Raw genomic sequence first — 17,749 nt, 5'->3', positions numbered from 1 at the left:
CTGGCTCTCACATTCCTTCTTTTGTTCATCTTCTCTTGGTCTTTCTTTGGTGAACTCCTTTTGGTGGTTCTGAGCTAGCCCAGCTTTCCAGCTTTCCCCTTCTTCAGGGAAACCCTTTTCCTATTGTACCAGTCAACTATGGCTGCGAAACAAACATGGCCATGAAGAAAGTGACTGAAAACAGTGACTGTTAGCTCACAATTCTGTATTTGGAATGCACATGAGCCGGAATGTCAGCCTGGAGGGTTCTATCCAGACAGTAAGTACACAGGGAGAAAGCCATCAGGATGTGACATAGGTCATAGCTGTCTGGACCCCTTAGTGGCTGGAAGGAGACCAGATGAATAAGGCTGTGATTTCCATCCTACACAGGTTCTGATCACAGGCCTGCCACACGCTTCCTGTTCAGCTTTGGGCAGGCCTGGACTTCTGCCCTTGTAAATGGAGTCACAGCAAATTACAGAGGCAGCGAATATACATAGTGTGCAGGGCTGCTCCTACACAGAGTGGGCACCCGGCAAGGACCCTCCACTCTCCTTGTGTCACAGGCTAATGTCACTCGGGAGCAAGTTCAAGGCAAGATCCCTGATGAGAAGGGATCCGAAGGCATCCAATAACCTTGGCATCCTCAGTTCCAGTGGCTATGGCCCGGGGCATCTGTAACTGGGTGCCCCTCTCTGAGTGCAGGTGCTGGCTGGGCCTGCAAGGTCCTCCAGTGTGTCTCAGTAGCCAGACACATTTTTGTTCACCAACAAAAAGTACTGTTAGAGTGTCTCCTTTGCTAAATAGACACCCTCCAGGTGCCAGGTTAGCAAGGCTGTCTTAGCCTACCTTAGCACTGGCCCTAGGGTGTGGTCAGAGGTATCCAGGCACTATCCAACCCCAGCAGTGTGGACCACAGAGTGATGCTAGAGTTGGAGTATGTCACTGTGGGGTGCGCAGGAGCCCTGGCTGTCCCTCCAGCCTCCCGAACTTGGTAACTGGCTCTCTCTAACCAGCGCCCCTACCCTTGGGGTCATTCTCCCAGCCTCAGCAGGAAGCTGAAAGAGAAGATGGGAAGGAGGAGGGGCTTGGAGAGAAATGGGGTCAGTGGCCACCACAGCAGGGACTCCGGCACTTATCTGGAGTCCCAGGCTGCCTGCCTAATTTGTTGTGCCCTGTTCTAAGAACAGGCTTATTTTTTAAACAAGCCCTTCTATGGGTAGACCTGCCCATGGGAGCATCACCTGCCCGGGGCCAGATCATTGCAGGTAGCCCACTGGGGAGAGCAGGAAACCGGCTCCTGTCAACTCCTAAGGTCAGGCTCCGTTCTTCAGCATCCCCATCCACAAGGGGCATTGTGTGTACCACACCCTCTAGCTGCATCACAACCAGAAGCCACTTCTCCCAAGAGGATGGAGCTCTCACTTCAGGGCCACATGGTCTCTCAGGGCAGTGTGGGGACAGGTGTGGAGTCTCAGTTCCACTTGATCCTGACAGGACATGGGACAGCTGTGGGCATAGAGCATCCCTGACCTTGTGACTCATTGTTTTCATAGCCGAATCCATCTCCCAGCCCTGTGCTTTCTCAGGGGGCTCCTGGGTACTCAGTGGAGATGCTAGAGGGACAAACACATGACAATGAGGCAGCAAACACTGGCAGGGAGATAAAGGGAAGGTGTTTGGGGTGGGCAGGAATCTAGAGCTGTGAATGGAAGGAACCAAGGGCTGAGAATCCCAAAGATGGAAGAGTATGGAAGAGTATCCAAGTGTAGAGCCTGGCAATAAAGACTGGCTTAATGGGAAGTGGCGTGTGTGTGTGTGTGTGTGTGTGTGTGTGTGTGTGTGTGTGTGTGTGTGATGGGACAGGACACTCAGCAGCCCAGACTTTCCCATTTGTCCCCTGTTGAAGAATGTCTCCATCTTCCTAGGGCTTCTTGCATCTTCTGAAACTCATTTCCTTCCTTCCCTTCCCACCTCCTTCACCAAGACTCAATGGTACTCACTCTGTCAGCCACTGTGTGGGGCACAGGTGGTCCCATGCCAGTCCCTGCCTCCACCTCCATGGGACAGTTTGTAATGCTCTGAGTGGGTGGGGACAGATGTGGCTATAAGAACTCTGTCACATGGAGTTAGTTCCTTCCCTCATGTTCTAAGTTGGTCTAGGAACATTAGCAAATGTGACCCACACAGAGACTTAAATAGCACTTGTGTGTTCAGACTTCTGCCTGCCTTTGGGTTGTTTGGGATGCTGAGACCAAGGTGTGAAGAGTCCAGGTGAGCCAGTTACAGAGGCCATGTGAAAATGCCCCGGCAACTGTGAGCCTGCTTCCTGCCTCCCATGCGAGGCCTGCTAGATCATCCAGCCTGGGGCACTCAGGTATGAGAGGCAGTGTCTTCCTCGAAGGCAGTACTCCCCTCACCCCTGTGGGTGACTGCTAGAGATCTGGCACCCTGGAGACTGGACTTCATTCACAGTCTCACTTTTTGCAGTTACTAGCTACAGTTGCATGTGGTCAGGTTTGATTCTTGCTGAAGATCTACACAGTTCTGAGATAGCCCCTTGAGAACTTACCACAGGGGAGTTTGTGGGTGAAGAAGGAAGGGACTATCCTGGTTCTGAGTTTGAGGTTGTTAGAGCCTCAGTTGCAGAATAACCGATAGTACATGCAGACCTATAGCCCCATATACATGAATGGGCTATGCTTGTTTCAGGATAGCCTTGTAAGCTAGGATCCAGGCCTGTGGATTGCTGCTTCTCAGTAACAAAGGCTGATGCATATACTCATTCTCTCTCTCTCTCTCTCTCTCTCTCTCTCTCTCTCTCTCTCTCTCTCTCTCTCTCTCTCTCTCTCTTTCTCTCAACACAGACAGTCCAAGAAAGGGCAGGTGACCTTTTATAATGAAGCCATATGCCCAAACCTTACTCACCCTTCTTCCTCCTAATCAGCAGGATGGCATTGTTTCTTAACTGCTGCTAAATGCTGTGACAGGTCTCAGAGAGAAAGCAGCGGTCTTGTTAGTTCTCTGAGATGTTACCTAGCAGAGGTTCCCAGCAGTCCCTACCTGGGAGGAGGCCAGCTTCCTCGGATGGACTGACTACATGTTGTCTTATTTTTCTTTGGTTTTATATGTCCTCCAGCCCTCAGAACTATTCTTTTTCAATTACCTTTTTATACCTGTCAGAAAGTTTGAGTGGAAGGCCACATCGTAGCATCTGGTGCCTTGTTTGCCCCTGAACACCTCAAACGAATCCTGGTAATACCCCCTCAAAGAGAAAGCAAAGCCATGTGTAGAGCATAAAGCTCACTGGAGAGTTCCGTGGGTACCACAGGGACCTGGTACCCCATAGGGCATGTGAGCTAATTGCTCAGACGGTCACCATGACTTCAGGGCACCTGCATCCTCTTAGCTCTGAGTCAGCTCCTAAGGGACAGTGGACTGATTGAGGAAGGGAGAATGTGGGTGCTGAGATGTCCACCTCTCTTTCTCATGGAAGGAGACACCTTCTGAGTTCAAAGCAGTGGCCATCAGAATCCAGTCCCAATGGCAGGGGCATACAACTAGCCACAGACCCAGGGAGGCTGTCACTGTACTGTATGACACCCTACAAGCTATGCCAGGCACATGACTACTCCCACCTGTTACCATGTTTCCACTGGGTAGGCATGACCATCTCCATTTTGTAGAGAGGAGATGGCTGATGAACAAGTGTTGGTTCTGTCTGTCCAACATCCATGCACACTCCTGCTAATGCAAGCGTCTTCTCTAGGCTAGCTGCTAGGATTCTCCATCAAGAAGCTCATTTTAGTCACTTTTACTCTTGTGGAACAGCATAACCAAGGCAACTTGTAGAAGAAAGGGTTTATTAGGGGCTTGCTAACACTTTCAGAGGGTGAGTCTGTGACCATCTTGATGAGGAACACGGTGGTACATAGGCAGGCATGGTTCAGAAGCCATAGCTAAGAGCTTAGATCTTGACCCACAAGCACAAGGCAGAGAAAGCTGACTGGGAATGGCATGAGCTTTTGAAAGCCCCCCTCAGGAACATACCTCCTCCATCTAGGCCACACTCCTAATCCTTCCCAACCAGTTCCACCAACCGGGGACCAATTATTAAACATATGAGCCAATGGGGGTCATTCTTCTTCAAACTACCACAAGATTCATTCCCTATAGCCACAGAGCAAATATAGGACCAGATTAGCCCATTCAGAACAGTCCCTCATGTAGGTGTTACAACTCTGAGGGGGACAGTATCCTGGTAGTTGGAAGCCAAGGAATACCACAAAGTCACACTGTATAACAAACCTCACACAAGAGCATTATTGGAAGAAACCCAGGAGGCTGACTGCCTCTGCTTAAGTGGGACACAGCAAAGAGCTGGGTGAGAAGCAGGTTTGTATAGGGTTTCTTGGGGGGTGTGGAGTTTTCCAGGGTGGGGATTGGTGGAATTTCAAGTTCTGAGCTTGGGGTTAGCTCAGGGATGGGTGGGATTTTCAGCTCAGAGGTTGGTGGGATTTCTAGCTCAGAGATTGGTGGGATTTCAAGCTCCAGAAGTGAGCTTGGACTTCTCACCCTACACCTCAGTCCCTGAGGTTTCTGTCTTGAGCAGAGGGAAGCAGCACTAAAACTACAAGAAGCTGGCTTGTCCAATAAGAGGACAGAGCAGTGACCCAGGAAACCTTCCCGAGGGTTCCTGCTGCCTGGACAGTCCTGCCCCACCCCTACCCAAGAAGCCATAAGCCGGATGGGGAATCTCTCGGACCTGCCAATTTCTGAATAGGGCAGCCATGTTGCTGCCTATTGCTTGCAAAAAGAATTCTGACACAGGAAGAAATTCCTCAGCAGCATCCTGCTGATGAGTCAGAACAAGGGTCAGAACAAGGCCCCCATATGTCACCAGGCTCCTGGGCAGACACCCAGTGCCTGTGGTTGGTCTGGAGGTGGCCCTGCCACACAGAGAGCCCTTTGAAGAGGTGTGAAAGCATCAGCAAAGGCCTGCGAAGGATGATGCCTCTTACCATGGAGCAGCAGTAGAGGTCCATGCTCTGTGAAGGCACCCAGTAGAAGCATGGCCACACACCCTCTCTGCCTAGAGTTAATGGGATATCTTGATTGTTCCTGTCAGCAAGCTACTCCACTATTCAAGCCTTCCATTCATCATCGACTTTTAAAAGAAAACCCTAGGCCTGGCTGACACAAGCTTCCTTGTTTACTCAATAATGGAGCCTTATTGACTGGCAGGGATGTTCTGTAAGGAATATTACCTTCATAGCCTCTAGCAGGATTTGAGGCAGCAGACAGGTGGGGTGGGGTGGGGGGAGCAGCCCCAGGATGGCCTGGAGTCTGGGAGCCCATGGAGAGAGCTTCCTGGGCTGGAAGTCACTGGGCTGCCTGGGTTCTTAAGCACCTCTCCCCCAGACCTAGTCCTTGGTAAGGTAGGAGTAGCCTCAGGCACCAGCAGAGGCTCAGGGTCTTGTTTCCTCTCACGACTCTTTGCCAAATGGACTCTGTGACCCTCTTTCTGGTCAGGCTCTTGGAGCAGAAAACCAACACATACCTCTACTGGGAGGCAGCTATAGCCACCATAATAGCCAGTCTCTGGAACTCACTTCCTCCCCTCACATAGGTTTCAAAGTGCTCGGATTCCTTTTTACCCAGACTCCATTTTGGCCATCTCTGGACCTGTAATACATCCTGAAGTCTGAACTGTGGTCAGCGGAAGCATCCATCAGCCCCACCACAGGCAACTCTCACCTCACTGTCAGACATACATCCCTTGGCAGTGTGGGGGAGTTTGCAGTCCTCATGGTAATAGCCATAACTGTGGCCAATTTCAGTAATTTCAGAATTGCCAGGGAATTCCAGCCTGTCACAGCTGCTCCTTCGTACCGCCTTTGATCTCCAGTAGTCCCCGTGAGACACAAAATACTGTTGTCATCTTCAATTACCTGAAAGGACAAGGTGGCCTTGACCTTGCCACCAGGCTTCCCCAGCCCACATGAGGCAGCGGCTGTCATGGAGGAAGGCCCGGCTCTGGACAAGGGAACTTCCTCAGGCCCATTCTGGAGGCTGAGGCTTCTGGAGATATAGCTTAGATTATATGTGAAGATGACTCCCAGCATGGAGGGCTGGTGGCCTGGGTTGGTGATGTCTAACTAGAGCAGGTTGCTGACACCTCCTGTGTACCAGCACACTTCCTCTGAAATGCAGGTGTATTGTGGCCGGTGTAGAAACTGTGTCCCAAAGAATTATGCAAGTTGGGGGTGGTTTAGTGGTCATGCCATTGTCTCTATCCCATTTGACTGCCTCCAGTTCAGTTTGCTGTAACCTGCTGGTTTGTTTGAGCTACTAGAAACTGAACCTGAGCCTGAGGCAGGCAAGGCAGCCATGTTATCGTTGAGCTGTATCCAAGCTCTATGCTTTATTTCCTTTTTTATTGTGAGCCAGACTTATACCAAGTTGCCCAAGCAGGCCTTGAACTTGAGACCCTCTGGCCTCAGCTTCCTAAGGTGCCAGAATTACAGGCTTATACGACTAAGTGTAGCCAGGCTGAGTTCCCTCCATTATTCACAGTCCTGGATCTGGTGCATAATGAAAGCCCACTTTTCCTACTGGCTCTCCAACATCAGAAACTGGCTCTCCCTTTCCACAACCCCTGTCAGAGTAAGGCTCTGTGTTAGTGTGCCCCAGTCAAGCTCTGGGCTTTAATGTCCTTACCACACACTGATGTGTGTTCTTACTACACGTGGCTGTCCCAGAGAGCACCTGTTCTCATGACACCTAACCAGCTTGTCTGATCCCCAAGCCCATCTCTTGTGTTCCCTCCAGAGCAGTGGTTCTCAGCCTGTGGGTTGCAGCCCCTTTGGGGTCAAACACCCTTTTCAACAGCATCACCCGTGACCCTCAGAAAAGACAGATATTTATATTACAAAACTTAGAATTATGAAGTAGCAACAAAAGTAATTTTGTGGTCGGGGGATTACCACACCACGAGGAACTGTATTAGACGGTCGCAGCTTTAGGAAGGTTGAGAACCGAACCGCTGCTCCAGGGCACCCACCCTCCTTTAAGGTCTTCCAGGCCTCAAGTGAGACTTGCCGTCCTTCTGGCCATCCGTGTTGAGGTCTTTGTCCCCTTCATCTCTCTCTCTCTCTCTCTCTCTCTCTCTCTCTCTCTCTCTCTCTCTCTCTCTCTCTCTCTCTCACCTCCTGACTGTGCTGCCTCCATCTCTCCTAGAACAATGGTAGCCACTTCCTTGTTGGTCTCCCCACATCTGGCTCCCCATTGATCTCCTTTATCACTTAGGGTTCGTAACTGCCCCCCTCTTAGATGCCAGGCTAGTGAGGGCCAACCTGAATGGCTTGGACCATGGGTTGGTCTAGCCGCTCCCCCACCACGCTACCACTGCCACTTTTGGGACGTAGTTGAGCTAGGCACACACCCAGAGACCTTTGCACTGTGGAAGGTTATTCGATGGGAAACCCTGTGTGTTTCTTGTCCTACCAGAAGTTTCTGTGTACATAGCACTGTAAACCACATCTCTACTTCCTTGTAGAAGCCAAGGCTCCTTTTATTCTCTTCCTTCTATGTAAATTCCCTCACTATTTCTGTGGCCATGTCCTCTTTCCCCTTTAAAAGTGGCATAGCCTTTACCACAGTGTTCACACCTATGTTTTATGGGCACGTGCTCCGGGCAATCTCCCTCCCATATTTAATCATTTCACAAGGAGCTGGGGGCGGAAGCTACACAAAGTAAGACCTGTTGGTTATTCCCCTAATGTAGGGGAGTTAAGGGTGATCTGGGGCATCCTAGCTCTCTAAGTAACCTCTCATCCGTTCAAGGAGTATGCCTTCAGGAGTGGAAGGACAGACGTCTCTTCCTGCTCAGTATCAGGACAGATGTCTGTTCCCACTCAGCTTCCTTGGGCAAGCTTCACACTGCCCAGTGTGTAATTTCTTCAGGAAACAATGATAATGGTGTTCACCTGACTGGCCCTGCAAGGACTGATGTCATGGAGCCCACAAAGGGACTCAGCACAAAGACACACGCCCAGTTAGACCTCACTACTCTGTGGTCTGTGGTCACACTTGGGCAGCCCTAGTGTCTGGGTGGCACTGAGGAAAGGGCTCAGTGCTGCACTGAGAGGTGGCTCTCTCCTGCCTGGGACAGTCTCTTGCTGTGAGATCATAGACTGAGCTCTGGGGACAGACAAAGCAACCAGCTCATACCCACTGTCATCTCAATGACACTTCCCCAGGAGCTGGTGTGACATAGTGTAGATTTTTGCCATTTCTCTGCTCTAGCTTTGTTTTCTCCCACCACCAATCTAATGGACATCACTTTGCATGTCTGTGCTAGCCCCACCTTGGTAAACATGGGAAGGGCACGGCTTTGGGACAGTTTCTCCATGAGTGTATAGGAAGGAGAGGACAGGTGAGTTTGTTCAAACACATGGAGAGTCTCAAGACTGTCTATGGTTATCCTAGGCACAGGGTGTGGCAAGGAGTAAGTAAACAGGAGGAGTCTGCCCTCGGGGAGAGCTCTGATCCTATACGGAAGGCTGAGTAGAGGAAGATACAGCAATAAAATGCCACGTGGCCATGGGTTGTCTGGGTCAGTGTTCCATGCTGCGGCAAATAACTTGGAAAAGTCAACTCAAAAGAGCAAAGATATGTTTGGGCACACACTTTCAAAGTTTGCTGGCCATGATCAACTAGGTCTATTGTTCCCAGGTCTGCAGTGATGAAGGACATAATGGTACCGGTGCTTGGTGGAACAGACTGCTCACTTCATGGCAGCCAGCAAGAGGACAGGAGGAAGAGGGGGAACTGGGGACAAGCTATACCCTTCAAAAGCATGACCCCCACCCCCTGTTTTCTTTAAACTCCCTCTCTAGTATCCATTGCCTCCCAACAACATTGATTATGAATCTGTCAATGGGTTTTTCCATTGATAAAGACAGAGCCTTCTCGTTTACTAGTTCATCTGATCTGTTCATGGGTTCATCTGCCGACGCTCTGTGTGTATGTGTGTATATGTGCATGTGTGTATGTGTTCATGTGTGTATGGGTGTGTATGTTGTGATGGGGGCAGAAAGCTTTGTGCATACTAAGCCAGTACGCTACCACTGGGCTGCACCCTGAAACATTTACTCAGAAGAGAGGCATGATACAATTTGCTGTCTTGAAGGCTGCTGTGTGGAGAAAAAGTAGGGCAGGACGGAGCAATGAGGAGGACCGTGAGGAAATAATCCAGGCAAGGACTGATTGTGACTTGGGTCAGGGTGGGGAGTAGGGAAAGGAGACACAGATTCCAGAGCTACTTTGAAGTTACTGACTATGGAATTTGCTGATGTAGGGAGAAGGATGAGAGAGAGGCAAGAATGGTGGTGGCCTGAATATTTGTGCAGACGCTAAGACAGGCAAGGCTGAAGTGGATAAGTGGGGAGGGGACAGGGGGAATTATAAGTCCAGTTAGAGGCTTTCAACAGGAGGAGGCTGAAAGACAGGTCGTTAACCGAAGCTCAGAAGAGAGAGCAGAACTGGAGATAAATATTTGAGAGTCATCAGTGCACATGTAATACCAACTGCCTTGAGGATGGATGAGGTCACTGAGGAGTGGCGAGGGAGAGAAGAGGGGAGGGGAAGGAGAGGAGAGGGGAGAGACAGAGAAGAGAGACGGAAGGAAAGGATTGCAGAAGACAAGGGACGGTGTTAGGCTTTCTAGTTTTGTTTGTGTTCTTACTGCTGTGACCAAATGTCTGAAACAACTTGAAGGAGAGATCTTGTATTTTGGTTCATGGTTTCAGAGAAGTCGATTGACGGTTACCTGGCTCCATGCTTCCACTCTGCCGTGAGACAGAGCATCATGGGAGTGGGAGAATGGTAGGAGTGTCTTCTTGGTGCTCAGAGAGCAAAGAGAGGCAAAGGCCAGAAGTTGGGTGTCTTTTCTTTCCCCCTTTTCCTTGTCACTCCATCTGGAGGCCATCCACACCCAGGACAGGTCTCCCCATCATCCCCTCTGTCAATCTTTGGAAACTTCCTCAGCAGTCCCCTAATGGCTTGTAAATCCATTCACATTGGTAATGAAGATGAGCCACCTCAGAAGGAGGGGTGTTGGGGGAGGGGAGCCGGGAAATCAGTCAGTTAACGGGGAGAAAGCCGGCCGAGGGGGTGCAGGATGAAGAGAGTGCTTGAAGACCCACCGAGGACATGCCCAGTCTATGTACTGGGAACTCCAGCAACAGGAAGGTGAGCCCTGGATGCTGCAGACTGGAAGTCTGAAAATAGGAAAGAGGCAATGTATCCTACTCCTGAGCTGTCAGAGGCAGGGCGTGCACACTGTCCTACGGGACGCATTGTCACAGTCACTGTGACCCCACTAGCTGCACTTCAGGAATAACAAGGATGTAATAAACCCCAGGAGAAAAATGCAGGCTGGTCATTGGCACCCAGAACCCTGGCTTTTGCTGTGAGCCGAGGCTCTGGGATACTGTGCTGTGATGACCTAATGTGAGCCATACAACTTCCATAGAGTATCTTGTCCATAGCTCAGGGTGGATGGGGCAGAACAATCTAGGTTAATTTTTATGCTGAGGAATTCCCTGGCTCTGTTTCATCACCAAGGCTCCCATTAAAACTGTTCAACTGAGGTAGAGTGAGGAGCCAAGTTCTCCCAACCCATTAATCATCCATGATCAATGAAATGATTGACTCACTGATGCACACATCCATTCACTATTCACTCATTTATAACTCATCCATTCATAAGCCTGGTGTGTGGCTGGTGAAAAAGACAACTGGACTGTGGAGGGCTGGCCTTTGCCTCTCTCTGCTTTCTGAGCACCATGAAGAAACTTCTGCCACATGTGTCTTAGTTCATAGTAGCCTCTCTCTCTCTCTCTCTCTCTCTCTCTCTCTCTCTCTCTCTCTCTCTCTCTCTCTCTCCTCCTCTCTCTCTCTCTCTCTCTCTCTCTCTCTCTCTCTCTCTCTCTCTCTCTCTCTCTCTCTCTGTGTGTGTGTGTGTGTGTGTGTGTGTGTGTGTTGGGGAGTATGAGAACAGGTAAATTCTACACAGTGACAGGGAGCAAGGCAGGGATCCTGGGGCTCTGGAATAGTCTAGGGAGGAGGGAGCAGCCATCAGGGTGAGCAAGGCTTGCCTGGGGTTGGGAGGAATTGGCTGCATCCTCCAAGTGGGGTTAGCCCCAGGCCCCAGGACAGGTGGAACAGCTGAAACCATGAGCTTTGGAAAGCTCCCAGCAAGGGCAGAAGTCTAGCCAGAACTGAGTCTGCCTGGGGAATGATGAGAATCATTAGGGCAATCACTGAGCAGACTAAGATTTAGTCACTTGACTGAATAATGTCATTTCCTGGGCGACTTCCCATGCCAGGCTCCTTGAATGGAAAGGACATTATATCCAGGTGTTTAGATATAGCTGTTACCTCTGTGTTTATGAAGGCTCTAGGTGGAGGCCTCCCACCAATACCCCTCTGTCTCCTACAGTGTAGACCAGACCCTCTGGGTAGGACCCCAAAAGCATGGCTGGGCTTGGATTTCCTGACAGTCCCTGTACTCAAACACACCAAAGCACAGACAACAGGTAGGAGCCTGGAGACTTCCCAAATACAGAATGGGGAGCCCATCTACCCACCCAACCTCCTGGCCCAATCTCCCTCCAACCTGGGGGTGTGGAAGGTACTTTTCTCTCATCTGAAAGTAGAAAGACTTTGGACAGTGGGATGTGTGCTCTCTCCAGCTTCAGGGATAGTTTGACTCACCCTGAAGACATCTCAAAGGAATCACAGGCCTATAATCTAGCACTCAGGAGACAGAAACTGGAGAGTCATAATCTTGAGATCAGCTGGAGTATGTTACGTGGCAAGATCTTGTCAAGAAAGAAGAAAGGAAGTGGGTTGGACTGACAGGTCACTCAGTAAATGAGTGCTGTGCCAGCATGAGGACCAGAGTTCAATCCCCAGGACCTCTGGGAAAAAAAAAAAAAAAAGCAGGGTATGGTGGCTTATGCTTATAACACCAGTGCAGGGGAAGCAGAAAAAGCAAATCCCTCGGGCTTGCTGACCAACCAGTCAGCCTAGCCCAGTCAGCAAGTCCCAGGCCACTGAGAATCTGTGTCTCAAAAGAACAAGGTACATGGTACCTGAGGTTCGCCCTTGGCCTGCATACCTACAAATATATACACACAAGACCAAAGAAAGATAAATGTTAGTCTTCAAGAGGCTTTCTGAAGTGATTGACAGCAGAGGATGGGCAGGCCACATACTCCTGTGACAACTGGACTCCAGATACAGAGTTCCCAGGAGCCTTTGTGTCACCTACATCACCAAAGAGGAAGAGGTGGTTCTGCTGTGACTGAAGGTAGGTAGTTGTTTTGTTACGACATTGAATGAATAAACTAATCTGAGGTCAGGGAACCATTGGCCTTAGAGAAGTATTTAAGAGTGAGCAAGGGCCCCTTCCCCCACAACCAAGACTCATCCAACCTCTCCACCCAGAGAAATCCTACACATCCTTCTCCAGGGTCTAGACTGATACAGGTAGTCCTCAGCCCTCATCAAGGAAACTTTACAACAGAGACCATCACAGAAAACCTCAGCCAATCAAAATTGGGAACTCAGTCCCAATGTATATAGCTACAGAACACCTCCAGCATCTAAGGCTCAGGGAACATTGTGGAAGAAGGGTCGGAAAGATTGTAAAAGCCGGAGGATCAGGGAGTTTGCTTTGAGATTGTGTCTCCTTCTAATGTCAAATGCTACACCCATAAAGTCTCATCAGTAAGGCCTGCCTAAGCATGAGCCGAACAAGGACAACAAGAGACATGGTAATGTGGGCAGGCAAAAGGCCTCAAGTCCACACAAAGAACTACAGGCCACTAAGGAATGTCCAGAGTGGGAGAAATAGTCTTCCCCAGGGAAGAGCACACCCACTGGCTAGTCATTAGCAAATGGTCAGCCCTGAAAACATACAAACAAGTGACATTATACAGACTGAGCAGGGTGCTTAGGAGTGTGTGTGTGTGTGTGTGTGTGTGTGTGTGTGTGTGTGTGTACATTTACAGATATGTATGTAATCACAACTAATGAAAAGAGGCCATGAATTTCAAAGAGAGAAAGGAGGGGCCTATGGGAGGGTTTGGAGGGAGGAAAAGAAGGAGAATGATGTAATTATAATCTTAAAAAATATTTTTCAAAAAAAATAGTGAGTAGAAGACTTCATGAGGACTACCTAGGATTCCTTCTTGGGGCAGCATGGGCCTCAGGAACAGGGTTGAGCAAGTGACAGACAGAAGGGACCTGTGTGTGCTGGGGTGGAGTGGAATGTTCATGATTACACCTGTAAGCCCTGATCGACTGCTTCGAGTCCTGGGCCCTCCCCCTCAGGCCTGAGATACCTCTCTGAGCAGCCTTGCTATTGCTTTAGTACAGCCAAAGAGGAATGTGGGTGATGAGGGCTTGGTAGCTGGGATCCAGTGTGGATAGGATGCTGGGATGGGATTCTCCAGAGTGAGGAAAGATAAAGACTTGAACAAAGGAGTCACTCCCATCAGGACTTTATTATTTATCTGCTGGACTGGAGTCCACGTGGCATGTCTCAGGAGGGAGGAGACAGGCAGAGGTGGGGGTGGAGGTGGTTACTGTGCTTCCCCAGCTGGTTTGGGGATTACCACTGGAGGAGACTAATTGTACAGAAACTATTTTCTTGCTGTTTTACACATGGGTTGAGCTTAGTGCTGGGCAAGTGTTCTACCCTCAGTTTTACTCTGAGACAGGTCTTACTTATTAAGTTACCCAGACTGGCCTCAGATCTATGGTCCTCCTGCCTCAACCCTCTGAGCAGCCGGGGTTTACAGTCTTTGAAGCTAAGTCTAGGCTCTAGGACTGGGCCAGGTGCAGAGTCCAGATATTTGCAATAGGACTCAAGGAGGAACTCTAGAGAGACAAAGGGTGAACTCCCTACCCTTCTGGGTCAGAAGAAGTGAGATGGCAGAAAAAGGCTGGCCTGGCTGCTTCCAAAGCAGCAAGTTTCACATAGGTGGGCGGAAAAGCCACACAGTCATGGGCAATGCAGACTCCCAAGATGCAGGAAAAACAAGGCAGCCAGAAATAGAAGCCCCTGGGGAATGCAGCCAGGGAACCTTGGTTGTTTGCACAGTCTTAGAAAGTAACTCCCAGGGAGAGGAAGGCAGGAGTACAGAGATAGGGTGGGAAAACCCTAGCAGGCTTGCCAGCTGCCATTCTCCTAGTCCCAGGGGTAGGCCTGCATCACCATTGTCCAAGCTGCATTCCAGCTCCTTTACTGTTTGTGGCACCCCCAGGAACACCTAACTTTGGGACAACCTTGAAAAGGTGGGAGGGGAAGTCAAAGGTGAGTCCTTGGGGGCTTCACCCTACCCCATTCCTGCATGGTCTTGACTGCTGGAGATGATCTTATGATTTAATCTATAGCTAGCACCTTCTCCTCTGATTTTTCTCTAGAAACAGACTCCTTCTGTGAACTGAATCCTTCACCCAGGCTCCAGAACCCAAGTTTTTAGTAAGAATGAATATAAATTATGCTGAATTGACTCTAATAATGGGAGTGACCTTTGCATCTCTCATACCTAGTACAGTGCCTGAAACCCAGGTGATGCCCAGTACAACTTTATGACAAAGGAATAAAGACGCACTGGACTGTTGAGCTAGTAAATAAACACAGCAACCAATAACGCCTGTTGTGGATCCAGGAGAGAGGAGGGAGTTTGATTTCAGACTTTCTATTTCTTCTTGAGTCAATTCTAACAGGTGGCAGGCAGTTAGTCAGTTCTCTGTCTATTGCACTCTGTCTAAGCTGTCAGATGTTCCACAGGAAACTGCCCACTAGTATCTGCAGCAGCTAGCAGATGTTCCCTCTCTGCTTATTTGGGAAGTTTGCTGGAGCCCCTGTAATCTTAGTACATCATGCTACTGTTCAGTTTAAGATTCTTCCTAATTCTTTCATTGACTTTGAAGCACTAAAAACGTAGTAAAATTTTAAAGACTATTCTGTAATGAGGTTGTGCCAATGGACACTGTCATGAAGGCAAGCAGAAATGCCAGTGATACTGATCTTTTGCTTGCTTTTTCTGGTTCATCATGATTTTATGCAGTTTTATTATTTTGTTGTATGTATGTATGTATGTATGTATGTATGTATGTATGTTGACTGCATGTATATCTGTGCAGCATGTGTGTGCCTGGTGCCTGTGGAAGCCAGAAGAGGGCATCAGATCCCCTGGTACTGAAGTTACCGACTGGTTATGAGTCACCGTATGGGTGCTGGGAATTAAACTCAATCCTCTGGGAGAGCAACCAGTGCTCTGACCACTGAGCCATCTCTCTAACCCCTTATGGGTTTGTTGTTGTTGTTGTTGTATGCGTGATGCTATTCACATGACAAAACCTCCCAACGGCATGCATCCCACAACAAGACTGCTATTAAAGCAACACCGGACTGGACTCCATCGCCTCATCTTCTGTTTCTACGGAAGAGGCTGCCGCCACCCTCGTTATGGATTCCTTTCCTCTTTTTTTACTCTGGATACTTTTTAAAAAGTATGTGTGTTTTCTTCCGCCCTTCCTACCTCACTTTCTCCTCCTTCCCTTCTTTCCTCCCCTTTCCCCCCTCCCCTCTTTTTCTTCATTTCTTCTCTCTTTCATCCACCCTCCTTCCCCTCTCTCTTCTTCCTTCCTTCCTTTTTGCTATGCTGAGTATCTAACCACCTCAGGCTCATTGGCTAACTACAATGCTCCTCTCTAGTTTTGCTTTCTGAGAATTTAATCATTCTCTCAATTCCTCTGCATCCTAATTTCTAGGGTTGAGCTTTTGATGAAACTTGGGGAAAACTCTGCCCATTATTTCCTCTGTACGTATTTTTTGTCCCCCTCGTCTCCCTTCTTAGGAACTTCTGGGTGCACACATGTTAAGTTGTTAAACATTGTCCCGCTGCGGGCTGACATTCTATCCATTCGTTTCCCAATATTATTTTCTCAGTGTGGATCATGTTGTGTTATCAACTTCACTGACCACTTATGCCATTCCCAATGTGCTTTAAGCCTGCTCAATAAATGTTTATGCTTTTATTGCTGTCTAGTTGGCATGCAATAAATCACATGTGTTTAAAGTATAGTATAGGCTTTGAGTTTGGGCCCAGGTATTGCCATGGAAACACCACTATAGTGAAGATCATTACCTACCACCCCCCAAAAGCATCATGTGCTATGTTGCAATCCATCCCCTCTCTCACTTTTGATCCCCAGTGACCACTGGTCTGGCTGCTTACTGAATTTGCATTTTCTGAGACCACAAGTGATTGACAGTGCACCGCAGCACACATTTGCTCTTTCTGGCTCCCTCCATGCAGCATGCTAATTTAGTCCTGTGCAGGTGTCAGCACTGTGCTCCTGTCTTACAGGCTATGCCAGTCCCTGAGGCCATTAACCTGCTGATAGACACCTGAGCTGTTCCCTGTTTCTTTCTACCAGGAATGAAACTGCTGTGAGCATTCATGTCTTGGTCTTTGTGTGGAAATAAGCTCCAGTTTCCTTTGAGTAAACACATAGGATGAGATGATGGAGTCCAGAGACAAGGCTTCGGAAACTGCCCAATCATTTTCCAAAGGGGTTGTAGCATTTTACATTCCCATCAGCACACACCTGCAACAGAGCAGAAAAGTAATGGGATGCTTAAAGTATTGGCTTTAAAAGTACTGTGAAGGGGCTGGAGAGATGGCTCACAGGTTAAGAGCACCGACTGCTCTTCCAGAGGTCCTGAGTTCAATTCCCAGCGACTCACAACCATCCATTATAAGATCCGCTGCCCTCTTCTGGTGTGCAGATATACATGGAAGCAGAATGTTGTACACATAATAAATAAATAAATAAATAAATAAATACAAAACTTCCTCAGGGTGAAAAATTAAAAAAAAAAAAAAAGTACTGTGAAGTAACCAGGCAGTGGTGGCACACACCTTTAGTCCCAGCACTCGGGAGGCAGAGGCAGGTGGATCTCTGTTGAGTTTAAGACCAGGCTGGTCTACAAGAGCTAGTTCCAGCACAGCCTCCAAAACCACAGAGAAACCCTGTTTCCTAAAACAAAACAAAACAAAAAGTACCGTGAAGTTTGTAACATGTACACTAGGATATATGTTAAATTAGCACACAGGCCAGGGGAGGGACAGCTTTCATACAGTGTGAAGCATTACTATAGGAAACTGTGTACCACGATGTGGCTACCGCCAATGGATAGAAAGAGGCATGGCTCAAAGGATGATGTGGAGTCATAGAAAGGTCTTTATACAAAACATAAAGACAGATAAAGAAAAAAGGGGAGCAAGGTGTGATGGAGCACACTCAACTAGCATGATTTAGTGAAAGAATCCCTCACCCAAGACATCAGGACACACACTAGTTTCCAAAACACAAGGACCACCCACCAAGGCGAGCATCTACTGTGCTGGAGAACAATTCCTGGTGAGTGCAAAAGAATTCCAGTTGTGCAGAGAACTCGTCATGCTGAAGATGTTCAGAAAAAGCCACTGTGGGAGGAATGAAATAACATGCGTATCTTAGTTAGGGTTACCATTGCTGTGAGGAGACACCATAACCATGGCAACTCTTATAAAGGAAAACATTTGATTGGGGCTTGTTTACAGTTTCAGAGGTTTAGTCCAGGTCACCATGGCAGGAAGCATGGCAGCATGCAGGTAGACATGGTGCTGGAGAGGAA

The sequence above is a fragment of the Cricetulus griseus genome, chromosome 5, assembly GCF_003668045.3.
Source record: "Cricetulus griseus strain 17A/GY chromosome 5, alternate assembly CriGri-PICRH-1.0, whole genome shotgun sequence".
Taxonomy (NCBI): domain Eukaryota; kingdom Metazoa; phylum Chordata; class Mammalia; order Rodentia; family Cricetidae; genus Cricetulus; species Cricetulus griseus.
This window is presented reverse-complemented; position numbering follows the sequence as displayed.